We start from the raw sequence: 15,670 nt of genomic DNA, 5'->3' as shown, positions 1-15,670 counted from the left end.
CAATTTTTGGAAGCCTACTTTTTAAATTTTTTTTAATTTGTGGATTTGCTATTTCCAGGCAAATCCAGGATTTGGAAAAGGGGGTGCAGGACCAGCCATCCTCACTACAGGGGTGGCTGTATCCCTGCTCCCAGCCTCCTCTTCTCCCAACCAGTAGGGACATCCCTGCTCCCAGCCTCCTCTTCTCCCAACCAGGAGGAACAGTCCCCACCATGGCAGCCTCTGGGGATTTTTTAAAAGTTCTTAAAGCCCATAAGAATCCCCACCTTTCCCTCTGCGCTTAGAGGCACAGCCCTTTCCCTCCCCTTCAGTCTCTCACCCCTGTTGCTGTGCTTTCCCCATAGCCCCAAGGGTGGAGCATCTTCAGATCTGGGTTGTGTGGAACAGTGACAGTGGTAGCAGCTGAAATGGGTTCCCCCACTCAGCCTTGTCCCCTGGGAACAGGAGTGGGAAAGGGGAACCGTCCTGTCCATCGGGTCTCCTGCTGTCACTGTTCCCAGATGACCGCACCCCACACACAGCCTGGCTGGAGCAGGCAGGAGCAGCTTTGAAGCTTCTCCCCTGAACCCAACACCACAGGGAAAGCAACAGAAGCAGATGTGGGAGAGGGGAAAGGGGAAAGGGGAGGGAAGGGGACATGCCTCTGAGCACAGAAGGGAAGGAGAAGGGTTCTTGCATGCTTTGGGCTGCTTAAAAATGCTCTTGGACTAGATCCAACCTGAAAATGGGGGTGCAGCCGTGCCGCTGCTCCATGCTGGATCCATCACTGCCCCTACACCCATCTTTTCCCCCTGTTTATTTGCCATTTCCCCCTCCCTACTGACAAAGGAAGCAGACAGCAATGGAAAATGCATGCATGTTGGGGAAAAACCCCCCACTTCTTCTCCTGTTTTCCAAATTTACATAGATTAACAAATTAAATAAAAAAGTTACGCTAATTCATCTCATTAAGCACAGAAAAGAGAAGCCACACAAAAAGCAGGGGTTTCTATAGTACTGTTTACTCACCTTGACCTTTCTAGGATATTGCTAATTACCACTCACTCTCTCAAAGTATCTCAAGATAAGACATCTATGTGTGCCATGTGAGTGCTGCAAGAATCTTTGGTGTCTACAGATGTATTTTAATATTGATTTTGCCTCTAGGGCCAGATCCTAGGCCTCACTTTGGCAAAAGCCATCATATCACTTCATGTGCCATACATTTCCCCTGATATAAGGTTGCAGTGTTGGAGGTCTCTTTATCCAAGCAACCATTTTCCTGGATAGGTCCCAGAACAGCTTCTTAGCACCCTGAGAAAAACTGGTGTGAGTTAAGTGTTCAATACAGGATCACATTGAAGCCTTCATTATAGCAAAGGGCAAGTACATAGGCTTGTTACAGTCTTGTAATAAGATTGCCCAACACTTCCCACTACAAGACTTTGTTTTTGGTTGTTTTCACCTTTGCCCATGGGAGCTAGCTGTGTCAGGAGTAGCCTCAAGATTTGGGAACCCATGTAGCAATAAACATGTCCAGGTTGATCATCTAGACAGCCTTGAAACTGGGCAGCATGGGGAGCCAATTGCTATAGGACGTGGTCTGGAGGAGGTGGTCTGGAAGCCTTTCAAGATCTGGCTCTTGGAAGCTGTAGGAGTCCCAGCTTCATGGCAGCATGGCAGACAAGCTTCCAGAAAGCCCACTGACTAGAAACTTTAGGAGCCTCAGATCTGTGGCAGCATGATGAGAGAGCTGCCATGTTTCCAGAAGCCTGAAAACCCTGGGAGTATTTTTGAAAGAAAATATATTTGAAAAAAATTTTTTTTTAAATAACACCTAAGCAGAATTTCTATTTTTCAGGAAATTTATTTTCTGCTTTATGTGTTGAATTAAAACATTCCCCTCCCCATAAAATATTGGAATTCTACAGGAAATGGAAATTTGGAGTCTTGATAAACTCTGTTAACTCCCCACCTTTCTGCTTCTACAAACAGTTGGGATTTTATGGAACCTTCCTCACTGCTTAGCTTTTATTCATCCCAGTGAAGATCCATCATGGGCACCAAGTGGGACAAAGGTGTTGTAGAAAAAATAGCAAGGTATTCTGTAACTAAAGAGTGTATTGTAATACACATGGACAGGGGGCTGGATAAAGGTGGTACATGCCACCTTAATTCTGGTTTTTCTTAACTTTTATGTGCTTGATTTAGCAAATTTAAAAATATTCTTTTAACAGTTGTTCTTTTGTGCTTAACATTCAATATAGAAGGTGATATCATTATTCTTCAGAAGATATTTAAATACAATAACACTTTATGTGCAACATCTTTGAATCCATCAGAATATGTTCTTCCTTTAATCATGAGTGTAAGGCTTCCAAAATGTATAAAAAAGATAGGTATGTTCATCAGGACCATGTAACATTACTGCTGCAGCTGCATTTATCTGGGGGTGACTATTGTGTTTACTTGGGGAGTATATTAATTATTTATGTTATTGTAAATCTTTAATTACTGAGATACAGTGTCTGTGTCTTTTATTCCAAAAATAAGCTTGTACTTACTCTTGCTCTTTATATACATACATAAATGCATACATAAATGTGTGTGTATATATATGTATAAATATATATATACACACACATACCACATACATACATATATATTTGTAAACATATAATATACACAAATTAATTATACATATAAATATATAGAATTCATAAATTCTATATATCAGTAAATGAATTCTATATGTGTGTGTGTATGTGTGTATAATTCAATTATTTCTTGGGCTTGTATTAAATATATCCCCAAGAAGTAAATAAAATAAAAGGTAATAATCATTTGAGCAGGTATACTTACATTTGAAGTACTGGTGCATCTGTATAGTGTAAAGGTTAAATGCAAGTGTATGTTTAATATTTCTATGAGTGCCCATGCTGCATTGTGTGTGTGCTGGGTGTGATAAAGCTGTTTATTTTGAATTATAATTATATAGCTTTTATATGGAGAGCTATGTGTAAGAATGCGATTTATTGTTTGTCTTCTGGTTATTTCAGATGCTTTTCTCATCTCCCTCTGGCCCTGGTACAAATTAGCATAAGTATGTGAATAGTCTCTGACTTCAGTTTGACTACTCATGCACTTACAGTTAAGCATGTGATTAAGTACCCAAATGAATATATAGGTATTGATGGGTTTTTCCTGTTATATTTAATATATGATGTGGGGTTATCACATCAATAACAGCAAATGTTAATTGATAATCTGAGGACCCAAATCCCAGACTCTCTAAAATTCTAATGGCTCCAAGCCCTGTTGTCACCTTATTGCTCTCCTGGGTTTGTGTTTAAAGATAAACTTCTAGATCTTAAGATTATTTCTCTCAAGTTACCAAAAAATCCCTTTGTAGCTCAGCCTATCTGTCTCACTAAACACTCATTCCTACAAGCAGTGGCAATGGACTGGGCAGTTGCCTCAGTAGGTGATTCCTCAAATGCATTTGCAGTTATTGTTCCCACATCCACCTCAAACAGGGACCTTTGATCTACTGAGAACTCTCAATTTGCAGCCAGTGCTTTGAGACACAGAAGTTGGGGAGTTCTTGGCAGCTGCACAGCTATTAAATGTTACCCTTCTCCCTCTGAGATGAGGAGAGAGGAGAAGGTGTTGGATCCATCCCTCTCCTAATTTTGTCTGTGGGGAAGAGGAGAGCAGAACTGTATGCAAGGATGAGAGGAATTTGATAGTTGGGGAACACTGGGTATGTCAACATGTGAATTTATGAAAGCCTAAACTTAATATGCCTTAGCCTAAAGTTAATTAAGGCTATTTAGGTGCATGTCTACACATGGATGCCCTAAGGTGCCTTAATCTGGCTTCCTGGGCAGCCTGCCCTCGTCAGCACCCTGGACAGCCCCCAGAAATTCATGGCGGCATAGCCCAGCGGTGCAGATCAGTGCAGGCCAAGGAGGTGGAAGCCTCCAGTTCCCCCGGATATGGTCGGCCCAGCCTTGGCCCTGGTTCTAACCCCCTCGCAATGTTCCTGCCTCCCCAGGATGAGATGACAGTGGGTGAGAGCTTAGCCCACAGGGCCTCACACTGCTGCTGGGTACTGGCAGGAAGATGTGGTGAGTGCTGTTCCGCAAGGCACAGACGCTGGAGCTGAAGTGCTGGTTCCAGCAGCATTGGTCCCTGCTGGTATGTGGGAAGTCAGCAGAGTGGGCAGGAGGCGTAAGGGCTCGTGTCAAAACACAAGGCACAGGCTCTACTGTGACTCCCTGCAGAGGAAGGGGGCAATGCAGCACAGACAGGGAGTTTGGTAGCAGCTCCCCCATGTCTTTCCCTTGGGGTGGGTTTGCTCACTGAGCAATGCAGCCCTGCAGGTATGGGATGGCTCACTGCCCACCCAGGATTCAGGCACCCTTATCAACCCACGCTCCCACCTGGGACAGCAGGCGGCAGGCTGGGATTACATCTGCCCCCAGCACCTGGCACGGCTTTTCCTGTGTGGCTCAGTCCAGGCAGGCTGGGTGCAGCAATGGGTGGGGACTCCGCCTTGGATTGAGTTGCAGAGATTAATGACCAGTAAGACTATTCTAGTCATACATCAAAAGCTTTATTGGGATATGCTATTATTTACAATAATAACTATAATGCTCACATAGCCTTGGCGTTGAGAGAAGTTGGATTCATCAGAATTCATGATGGTTGAAGTTGTTCAGTGGAGTCTCAAGTGATCTGATTCCTTGTGGCTATACAACTTTTTTATACTTCTGGCTACGTGATGTTATTCACATACACCATTTCATATTTGGTTAACATAACTCTGTATCCAATTAGTGCCCACTTCCTTGTTTTCTTTAGGTCGCTAACTCTGTCCAGTGACCCAATATTGCAAATGCCAGCCTTGCCCAACAACACAATACTTGCTCAACTTAGTTATGTGTGCTTGCGCCATCATGGCATTACTTTGGCCAAACAGGGCTTGCCAGAACCACAAAGTAACAATGCTTTGTTTGTAAAAGTTTGTATTTTTGAGTGTGTTGATTTCTAACAAAATGCCAAACCATTCCTAGGCTTGGTCTTGAAAATTTTGTAAGACTCTCCTTTGAGAAGAGAATCTTTTCCAGTATCTGTCTCAGGCTTACTAACTGATCCTTGTGATTTAAAAAAAAATTTCAGTACATCTCAGACTTCACTCATGGGATCTTTAATGGCTCTGTTTGATTTTAAAATGCTTCAGAATTGCCTGGATTTCATTGTTGTTTGTGAATTGAGGCACTAGAATCACTGAATAGATAGGATTCTCTTCTAGAAGTCATGTGAAGGAAAACTGTCATTGCATAATCAAAACCTCTCCTAGCTGACACTGAGCAGTTTTCTATTTCTGTGGGAGAAGAGACATATTATGACAACATCTACAGTGAACCTGTAACATTTTGCATGACAAAGAATGAGAGACTCTATAGGATGAGGTATTGCCAAGGAAGAAATTTCAGCTTTCTTATTTTCTAAATTACTCCTTTATCTTCAGTCTCTGGCTAGGGACAGACATTCAGAACTCCTGAGTTTGAATTGATTCAGTCTTTGCAGGTTAGTCTAACCTGCATAGATTGAACTGATTTGCAAGTGAATAGACATTCACTTTTGATTTTGAAAATGCACGCACATGTCTGCAGTGGTTCAGGTTAGAAGCCAGGGGGTGCTAGAGGGATCCCTCCCTTCTCTTCCTCAGCAGCCACAAGGCTGGAGGGAAGCTGACCTGGGGGGCATGGCCAGGCCTCTGGCAGACTGCTAATTATGATTGGGGAGGGGTTTAAACCTCCACCCTAGCCTGTAGAGACCCAGTCAGGGTGTGCTTGGAAGGGGGAGGAGGGTGGAAACAGCCCTTTGGAGGCTTGTCCCTGAGGCCAGACGCTGGCCCAGGTAGTGCCTCAGGTGAAGGGAGTGGCAGGAGCAGTGCTGTGCAGTGTGGCAGGAGCAGGAGCTACACCTGGATGTGAGGGGAGCAGAACAGCTCTGCTGGGCCCAGCCAGTGTTGTAGCTTCCCCCTGTCTCTGGCAGCTCCTCCTCCTCCCACTCCTGCCACTGCTGCACCACTCTGGGCGGGAGGGGGGAAGCTTCAGCCCAGTGACTTCTGCCCAATGCCTGGAGATCTGGCTCCAGCTGCCTTCCAACTGCTTCACCCACCCGGCATGATGAGCAGCCCCTGTGGGTGGGCAGAGTGCTTGGAAGGCAACTGAGAGCTGGAAGCTGGAAGCACTGGGCTGAAGCTTTTCCCCCGACTGACCTACCCACTTCCACTAGGGTGGCCATCATAGAGGACAGTCTGGTTGTCCTCTGTCCTCTATTGATACAAAACCCAATGCCTTTATGTCCTCTATTTTTCTCTTTCAAGAGAATTTCTCTTTTCCCTTGAAAGAGAAAAATAGAGGACATAAAGGCTTTGGGTTTCATGTTAATAGAAGACAGAGGACAGAGTAGTAGAAAACTGGAATGTCCTCTATAATGGCCATCCAACCTGCCACCCAGAGTGGTGCAGCAGGGGCAGGAGGAGGAGGAGGAGGAGCCACCAGAGGCAGGAAGACGCTGTGCATTGACTGGACCCAACAGGGCTGTGCTGCTCCCCTCACCTCCAGCTGTAGCTCCTGCCATGCTGTGCAGTGCCATTCCTGGTGTTGGAAGCTTGAGCCTGGTGGCTTCTGCCCAGTGCATGGAGCTCTGGCTCCAGCTAGTAGATACCTTCCACCCTCTTTGCCCACCTGCAGGGGCTGCTCATCACACTGGACAGGCAGAGCAGATGGAAGGCATCCGGGAGCTGGAGCCAGAGCTCCATGCACTGGGCAGAAACCACGGGACAAAAGCTTCCTGCCCGCCCACCCAGAGTGGTGTGGCAGGGGCAGTGGCATGGGTGGCAGTGGCAGCTGGAGGTAAGGGAAGCAGAACAGCCCCACCGACTCTGGCTACTGTGCAGCTTGTGGTGCAGCTGCAGCCACCAATGTTGCACAGGACAGGGGGTGCAGCGGTGGCTGCCAGACTCTGGGCCCACCAGTGCCTCCAGCCTGCTGCCCAGCCAGTCCCACCCATGCCTCCAGGCTCAGCTGTCACAGAGCTGCAGCCAGCTGGGAAGGGCCCTGCCCCTGAATCTGGGCCAGCCCTGCTGGGCCCTTCCCTGCCAGCTGCAGCTTCATGACAGCACTGCCTAGCCTGGGTATGGGGAGCAATCAGGCTGCACAGCTCCCATGGCCCCAACCTGAGCTGCAGTCCACTGGGAAGGGCCTGGCACCCATGGCCCAGCCTGAGCTGGCCCCTCTGTGTCTGCCCTCAGCAGAGCCCACAAGCTGGCCTGGGTCAGCTTCACAGCCCTAGCCATGGGTGAGGCAAGCGGATGGTGGGGCTATGCTGGCCGACTCTGGCCATGCCCCCCCCGCCCTTGCTGCCTCTTGAGCAGTAAGGGGGGAATGCTTGACAGGGGCTGCTACAAATCAGTCAGGCATCCCCTGTGGAAGGGGGAGAATAAACCCCTTCCCTGCCCCTTTTGGTTCAGGGGGCCATGCCAGGCCTGCATCAAGCCATGCCTGCACCCCTGCTCCGGCTAGAGAGCAGAGGAGTGGGGCCAGCCCTGCTGTCTGGAGCAGACAGCCCAGCCCAGTCCAGGGCTGCAGAGCATGCTGGGGTGCTGGGGGACTCTGGTTTAACTTAAACCAGGAAGGGGTCTGGGACACAAGTTCCATAAACTTGTTTGACCCAAATCAGTTAAGTCTGATACTACATTCAACCAGGTTTACCCTAAACCAGTTTTGGCCATTTTGAAACTGGTTGATGTGTACTGAATTTATGTTCTGTTACAGATTTAAACCAGTTTCTTATTACTTAAACTGGTTTATGTGTAACTTCTGAACCTAGCTTGTAGGTCTTTGGTGCTTTTGTTAGGTTGTTCGCAATTGCTGATACCGCAAATGTCACTTCTGGAAATATGAAAAAAAACATAGCTTTGTCAAGACATTGAAAAAGAACCCCTCATATACTTATATGGAAATTTTCAAGGGACATACTAATTAGATCTGTTATATATGTTTATGTAGCTTTTATCAACCTTACCCCTAAGTATTGATTACTACTCAGCTCTTGTGTTTGCTCCATTTTCCCAAAGTGAAAAAAAGAGTATAGGAAAGGCTATAGGAATTAACAGGTTGGCCTCACCATTTCCATATTTTGTAAAGCACACACCAGTAGCTTTTACTGATGCTTTAACTTTGCTTTAATTTTCTGAGTACTATTATTCACCACCCAAAATTACCATTATTATGAGTAATGATTCATTTTGAAATGATTAATTAGATCTGTGATAAGGTATTTAGAAACTGGGAAATTCTTATAGTCCAGTATATAGATTTAAAAAAAAAATGAATGGAATTTGTATTTAGTTAAACTGGGTAAAAATGACACTCAAATGACTTAGTAGGCATTTAATCTTTCTCCATTATTTCTATATCAGTATTTTCCCATTTATAAGTCTAAAGAAGATTTTTCTAGCTGCTAGTGCTTGCAACCTCTACCTTGAAAAGCAAGTTGAATTCTCATTGTGTCTTTCATGTATCATCACAAGAAAGAAAATTTAACAGTCAGAAAGAACTTAACTGAGAGATTTGTTGATCATGCACAAAGCAGAGTAGAATCCAATTTCAGGTGCATCAGTTCTGTAATGACTAGTATAGCAAAGATTTGGTTTCCTAATAAATGAACAGATAAGACTCAAGCACACAGGTAGCTACTGATTGCACTGTCACTCTCCCAGAGGTCTAGCTGAGTATTCATGAACTTCCATGAAAGAGAAGAAATCAGTTCTGTTACCCTAGTGGTCAAACCTTCATTTGATGCGAAGACCCACCCATGGATGCTTAATAATGCAATTTTAACTTTGACTTAAACTTTTTCTCTTCCTGATCACCACTCGTACCCTGAAAAGTTTTCAGGGCCCTTTCTTTCTGATTTTAGATGGCCCACCTTTTTCAAAGGCATGTCCTTTCTGCTACCAGGCCCATTTTGTTTGGATTGACTCTATCACTGTTATTTTTATATTTGGCTCCCTTTGCATTTGTAGACTTGTGGGGATAACAGAATTAGGTTCAATTGTACGATCTAGCAATATAGCCTATTATAGTTCAAGGAATAATAAATGCAACTATTTTATCATGCTGCAAGAAGAAATCAGTCCTATTCATTTTTAAAATGTGTTTTGTTGAAATGTGAGTAAATTTTCTTTGGGAGATAAAGCAACATTTCTCCAAAATGTGTTTAAAACAGCCAGGAAATATATCAGACTTTAGAAAATGTTGTTAAATGGATCTCAGTTTATCTTATGCTTAGTCTTCCTTATATAATTAGCAGTGAGCTAATGTAGAAAAAGAATTATGCACAGGTGTTTGGAAACTTTGTTGAACACTGGGAAGGTACTAAAAAGTGAAAGTGTTGATATCTTAAATCTGAATCTGTTTGCATTTTTAGTGGCTGCTTGGTTTTAATTCCAAGGCACAGGGTTGGCAGGGATAATGATAACCTGAGGTCATCAAAACTATAATGTTTAGATTAGATGGAAGGGTTTTTATGGAATGTGAAAACCAGTTATGCTCTGCATTTTGGCAGGATGGTTTAGGGTCTCTCCTTAAGAAAAATTAACCTAGCAAGAGCATTGTCCTTTTATTTCTCTGTGATTCTAGCTCAGCTGAAAGGAGTAAGATGTCAAGAGGCTGAGCTCATCGTTTATGTAAAGCCGATATTGTTGTGCATATGCGCTGCACAAAAAGGACCCCTGAGTTTGACTTGTGGTGAATGTTTTGAAAATGCTCATTTGCTTTGGTATGTGATCGTTGTATAATATCACATCATCCCAAGCAATGGGTTAAAACATTGCATAATACTATTACACTTGCTCCTTAGCACAAGAGAGAATAAAAATAGTTTTAAATAGGTTCCTAAAAATATCCCAAAGCATTTTTCAAATGAAAGTATTGAATTATGTGAAGGCAACCAGAGTAGTTATTATGCACCCAGTAATAATTAATACATGTTTATCGGTGTCAGTATCTCTGTTTTCTTTGTTAGCCATGATATCAAGGTGATTTTCTGAAAAGTCTCAGTGTCAATTTACATAGTGAATTATTTGAAGTAATTATACACACCACTGTATAATTTCAGATGTGTTCAAAACATGATAATAATATGTAATACTGTGATGTTAATACATTATACTATTGACTGTTTTGGTTACTCTAGTTCTTTTTTGATGTTTTCTTGTTTAATTATATTATAATAAATATGTATATATATTTAAGAGCTCTGCACAAAAGGGTTAATAGCATTTAAACCATAGATCTTGGAGCAAAATAAAGTAAATATAAGATAGATAGGAATTTGAAGATCAATACAGCTCAATAAAATGAATAAACATTTTAAACAAGCAAAACAAATAATATTGTCTCAGTCTTAAATTACAATTTTTAGGATAACTGGATTAGAAAAGGTAGAGAATACCTTATTTCATTGTGAACATAAAAGCCTTTCTTTCACATAGTTCTTTCTTTTGTGACTTTTCGACAGCCTATATCATCAAAATAGCTTTACTATAGTAAGTATTGTGGTTTTTGAACGAGTAGGGTAAAAGACTTCTGAGCCAGAAATGGAGTTAACCATTTATTTCTCTGTGACAGTACAGATTACAAAGAAACAGTGTGGTAGATCTTCAACCTGGTCAGAGATGCACGGGTAAGAATGATTTATTTCTCTTAATACAAATATACTTTAATTCCTAAGTACACTGGCTTCATAGTTTTAAAGCAGTGAGCTATAAAACTCCTCAGTAACATACTATTTTTTGAACTATGCAAATATTTCTTGTAACTATAGATATTCTTTAGCCAATGGGGAATGGGGCATATTTTTTGCACAGACAATTGTTGTTTCCAGTTGTTTGCAAGTATCTCCCAAAGATGGCAGCCAACAAGGCAGGCTGTCATGTACAAAAGCTCATGCCTTTCTGAATGGATTAGTCCAGGGGTGAGCAAAATATGGTCCAGGGCTGGATTTGGCTCATTGAGGAATTTTGTTCGACCCTTTGCGGGGGGGGAGGTCTCTTGGTCCTGCCCAGCCCAGGCATAAGGGTCAGCCTGAGCCATGGCATGTGCACTGGTCTTGCCACTCCCAGGCATGCAGCGGGGCTGGGGCAATGGTGGTGGCGGCTCCTTCTGGCTGCTGCTACCGGACCCAGCCCTGCTGCCTGAGCACTCTGACCCATCTGCCCCACATCTACCACTGAGGGTGAGACCGATACAGGCTGGGCACTTGGCTGGGTGGTAGGGAGTAGCATTGGGAGTGAGACAGGTGGGCGGGGTCAGAGAGACCCTGCAATCTTGGGGTGGTGACGGTGTGGGTCCAGGGCTGGGGCCAGGGCCGAGCCATAGTCTGCTGTCCGCCCACCCCTGTGATGGGTGATGGGTGCAGGTTCTGCAGGCAGGGGCATGCAGGGTGTGGATCATGGCTATGCCCTGGCCCTGGCCCTGCACTGTCACCGTCCTGTGATCCCAGGATCTCCATAGAGAGCTGCATCTGGGTTGGGTCCAGGATCTTGGGGAACTTACAGCATGGGGCCAGGGCAGAGCCATGATTCACTCCCTTCATGCCCCTGGCTACAGAACCAGCACCCATCGCAGGTGTGTGGACAGGGGATTGGGGCTCTGCCCTGGGCCCTGGCTCCACAAAGTCGCCATCCCATGACCCCACCCTGTGATCCTGGCCTCTTTCACCTATCCCACTTCTAAACAAGATTCCCTGCCCACCCACCCATGGCCACATCCCGCATAAGGAGCTTTGATGAGTTGTTGTGTGCGGGATGGGAGTGGTGCTGACCCAGCCCATGTCTGCTCAGCAAAACTCCTTATGTGGCCTGCAGGCCCAAATAATTGCCCAACCCTGGATTAGTCTCTAAGGCTAAGTACAGGCATTCAAGAAGCCCAAGGCAGAAGCACTCTAACTTTCAAGGTTTACTCTAAATGGTTTGGTCAGGATGGAATAGAACAGACCATCAACAGCCTGTTGGTGGGGCAGGGCTTGGCCTGCCTGCACAGGTTGACCCCAGCAGTTAGGGAGAGCTCTCGCATGCTTCCCACTGTGCCCCATGGGCTCCTCAGGCTGCCGAAGACTCCCAAACAGAGCCAAAAGCCTGAGACACCCCTGATTGACTTCTGGGCATGGGCTACCATGCCCCTAAGTCCCTGCCATCATGACTTGCATGTGCCTTCATTTCCTGGCCTGCACGCCCAAGCAAGCAGGGAGGCCCAGGAGCTGCGGCAGGTCCTGCTGATTGCCATGTGTGAGTCTTGTTGGAGGCTATGGGACATCACAGCTGCCCACCTGGACCTGACATGGCAGTGACTCTCCATGACATGTGCCTTTATGTCCATGACCAGCCAGCTGGCCATCCCATGCATGGCCACCCAGTGTACCCTGTGCATACCAAGGGTGTGAGTGTGTGATTCATAGATTCATAGATGTTAGGGTCGGAAGGGACCCCAACAGATCATTGAGTCCGACCCCCTGCATAGGCAGGAAACAGTGCTGGGTCTAGATGACCCCAGCTAGATGCATATCCAACCTCCTCTTGAAGACCCCCAGGGTAGGGGAGAGCACCACTTCCCTTGGGAGCCCGTTCCAGACCTTGGCCACTCTAACTGTGAAGAAGTTCTTCCTAATGTCCAATCTAAATCTGCTCTCTGCTAGCTTGTGGCCATTATTTCTTGTAACCCCCGGGGGTGCCTTGGTGAATAAAACCTCACCAATTCCCTTCTGTGCCCCCGTGATGAACTTATAGGCAGCCACAAGGTCGCCTCTCAACCTTCTCTTGCGGAGGCTGAAAAGGTCCAGTTTCTCTAGTCTCTCCTTGTAGGGCTTGGTCTGCAGGCCCTTAACCATATGAGTGGCCCTTCTCTGGACCCTCTCCAGGTTATCCGCATCCCTCTTGAAGTGCGGTGCCCAGAATTGCACGCAGTACTCCAACTGCGGTCTGACCAGCGCCCGATAGAGGGGAAGTATCACCTCCTTGGACCTATTCGTCATGCATCTGCTGATGCATGATAAAGTGCCATTGGCTTTTCTGATGGCTTCGTCACACTGCCGACTCATGTTCATCTTGGAGTCCACTAGGACTCCAAGATCCCTTTCCACTTCCATGCCACCCAGCAGGTCATTCCCTAGGCTGTAGGTGTGCTGGACGTTTTTCCTCCCTAGGTGTGTGTCAGATGCCTGGGTTCTGGGGGAGGGAGGGGGTGCGTGTGTCCCAGATGCCTGTATTCCATGTGTATGTGTGTGTCCTGGATGCCTGTGGGGAGGGTGTGTGTGCATGTATCCCAGACACCTGGGTTGTGTATATGTGTGCGTGGGTCCCAGATGTCTGGGTTCAGTGTTTGTGTATGTATGTGAGGGGTGGTCCCAAATGCCTGGGTTCTGTGTGGGGAGCATGGGCTTGGGGGCATCCTAGATGCCTGTATTCCATGTGTGTATGTCCCAAACACGTGTGAGTGCGTCCTGGATGCCTGGATTCTGTGTATGTGTTTGTCCCAGACACCTGGGTTTTGAGTGTGTGTGGATGTGTGTGTGTGTCCGTGTCTTGGATGCCTGTATTCCATGTGTGTGTGTCCCCCAGACATCTGGGTTCTGTGTATGTGTGCATGTCCCTGGCTCCGTGTGTGTGTAGGTGTGTGTCCTAGACACTTGGCTTGTGTGTGTGTGTGGGTCCTGGATGCCGGTATTCCTGCCCTACCAATGTTTGTGGCCCCAGCCCTGCACAGTGGCAGGCTGTCCAGATCTGCAAAGCCCTGGCTGAGTAGCTCCTCACCCACACCATGTGAACTTCTCTGGATGAGGGCTGCCCCTGTTCTGGCACTGGGCCATGGGTCTCCAGCCCCAGGCTCCTCTGGCCCTGCATCATGGGCAGCGCTGTCCAGAATGCAGGCTGGCCAGGCACCCTGCCCCCTCTCCTCTCCCTCCCCAACCTTCCCCAGGGGCACACACCGAGGTGCAGAGGCATGTGGCCTGAGGAAGAAACTTGCCTCATTTCAATCAATATGTTGAAACTACCATACTTTTAGTGTGTTTATTAAAGAAAAACTGTCGAACGTTGCCTGTTCCAGAACTTGGAACCTTCTTTGCAATTAACATTGAGAGAGTGGAGAAAAACCCTGACTGCACCGAGTGGTTATGAGGTTGAGGGGGAAGAGGGGAGGGCAGCCACAGGTCTCAACTTAGACATGAAACCTTGGGGCAGTAGGGGAAATGCCATGTATAAAACTGCTGCCCCTTGCTTTAATTAAATATTGCACCTGTCAGATTTTTTGCATGCATAATAAAGACAAACTGCAATGTATCTTGCTCCAGAACTTGGACCTGAGTCCAGGAGGCTTCCTACACCTCCCCAGGGGGCTGCAATGCTCCTGTGCAGTGGGACCCAGGTTCAGAGTGGCCGGGCCCGGCAGCCTGGTGAGCCATGCTCTGTCCCATTTTGAGCACTCCTGCACCCTTCTTGTACTGGCCTGGAACCTCTTTGGGGTCCTGTGCCTGTGCCAGTGGATGCCACCAGCTAGTCCTGGAACCTGGGCTGAGTCACTGCTGGCCTTGGTATCAGGTCTCAGGGTGCCTGGTCTGCCTCCCCTCCCATGCTGCTGCTCCCTGGAATGGGCCTCACCCAATGTCTTACCGTCTCCTTAGGCCATGGGTCAGAGGTTCCCATACACCACGTCTCCTGTACTTGGGTCCCCTTAATCCCCAGCTTTTCCCAGTCACTGCATGGTGTAGAGCATTCCCCCTCAGCCGCCCTCCACAGCTGGCCTCCTGTGGGACACCTGGTTATGTCACCCCAGGGAAGAGTCCCTGGAATGGGACTGACCACACTGTGGGAGGCTGGATGTTAGCCTTTCCCAACGCTCTGGACCAAAAGGGCTACAGTCTCTCTGTGGGAGGTGGCACTGATGTCAGGGGTGTTGTAGCTTGATCCCAAGCAGTCTTTGACCCTGTGCATAAATGCCTTATCTTGGCGCTGCAACTCTCTCAGCTCCTCAGCGGTGTGGATGCCTTCTCTCAGATGGCAGGTAGCCACCTGGAGACCTCATCCTTGGACCTTTGCAGCATGTTCCTGGGCCTGGATGGCTCGTTCAAGTGCTGTGGAAGCACGGGTGCAAGCAGTCAACAACCTATCCATTCCAACCCCGAACATCAAGGGTCCCATTTGGTCCTTATTCCACCCAAACCACGTACACACATGTCTCATGTGCTCTGCAGGTGTCTGGCCAACTATCCAGGATCCAGCATCTTGGCCTCCATGACTGGGCCTCCTGTGCACAAATGTGGAGTCCGCAGACAACTAAGGGACCTATGCTGAGTCCTCCATCTGGACCTTTTCCCCTACCCAGGGTCAGAAGCCATGCAGCTGCTCACAACCCAGCACTGACCATGCTGTGGAATGCCTGCATTCTGCCTCCCACTTGGGCAAATCCAGAGACCTGGGTTTTATTTCCCAGCTGTGGGAGCTGGGAGGGCTGGGAGCCCAAGCATCCAAGGCTGGAGGGATATGCCTTCTCCAGTTCTCCAAGAGAAGGAGGAGGGAAGGAGTATGGGTGGGGTTTGCTAGGGGAGATTTTTC

The 15,670-nt window shown here is 46.9% G+C and overlaps 1 long non-coding RNA gene across 3 annotated transcripts in view; it reads left to right on the top strand.

Annotated features, from left to right (window-relative positions):
• LOC102382437 overlaps positions 1 to 15,670 on the top strand; it is a 117,229-nt gene that overhangs the window by 83,433 nt on the left and 18,126 nt on the right. For 2 of the 3 annotated variants that reach the window (XR_325185.2, XR_003091832.1), the window contains one exon: positions 10,692 to 10,746. This is a non-coding gene — a long non-coding RNA (uncharacterized LOC102382437). The remainder of the gene's footprint in view (positions 1 to 10,691; positions 10,747 to 15,670) is intronic. The other variant, XR_003091833.1, reaches the window with a different exon arrangement.

The sequence above is a fragment of the Alligator sinensis genome, unplaced genomic scaffold, assembly GCF_000455745.1.
Source record: "Alligator sinensis unplaced genomic scaffold, ASM45574v1 scaffold1172_2, whole genome shotgun sequence".
NCBI lineage: Eukaryota > Metazoa > Chordata > Crocodylia > Alligatoridae > Alligator > Alligator sinensis.
The sequence above is the reverse complement of the archived record's forward strand: the minus strand, read 5'-3'. Positions and strand labels throughout refer to the sequence as shown.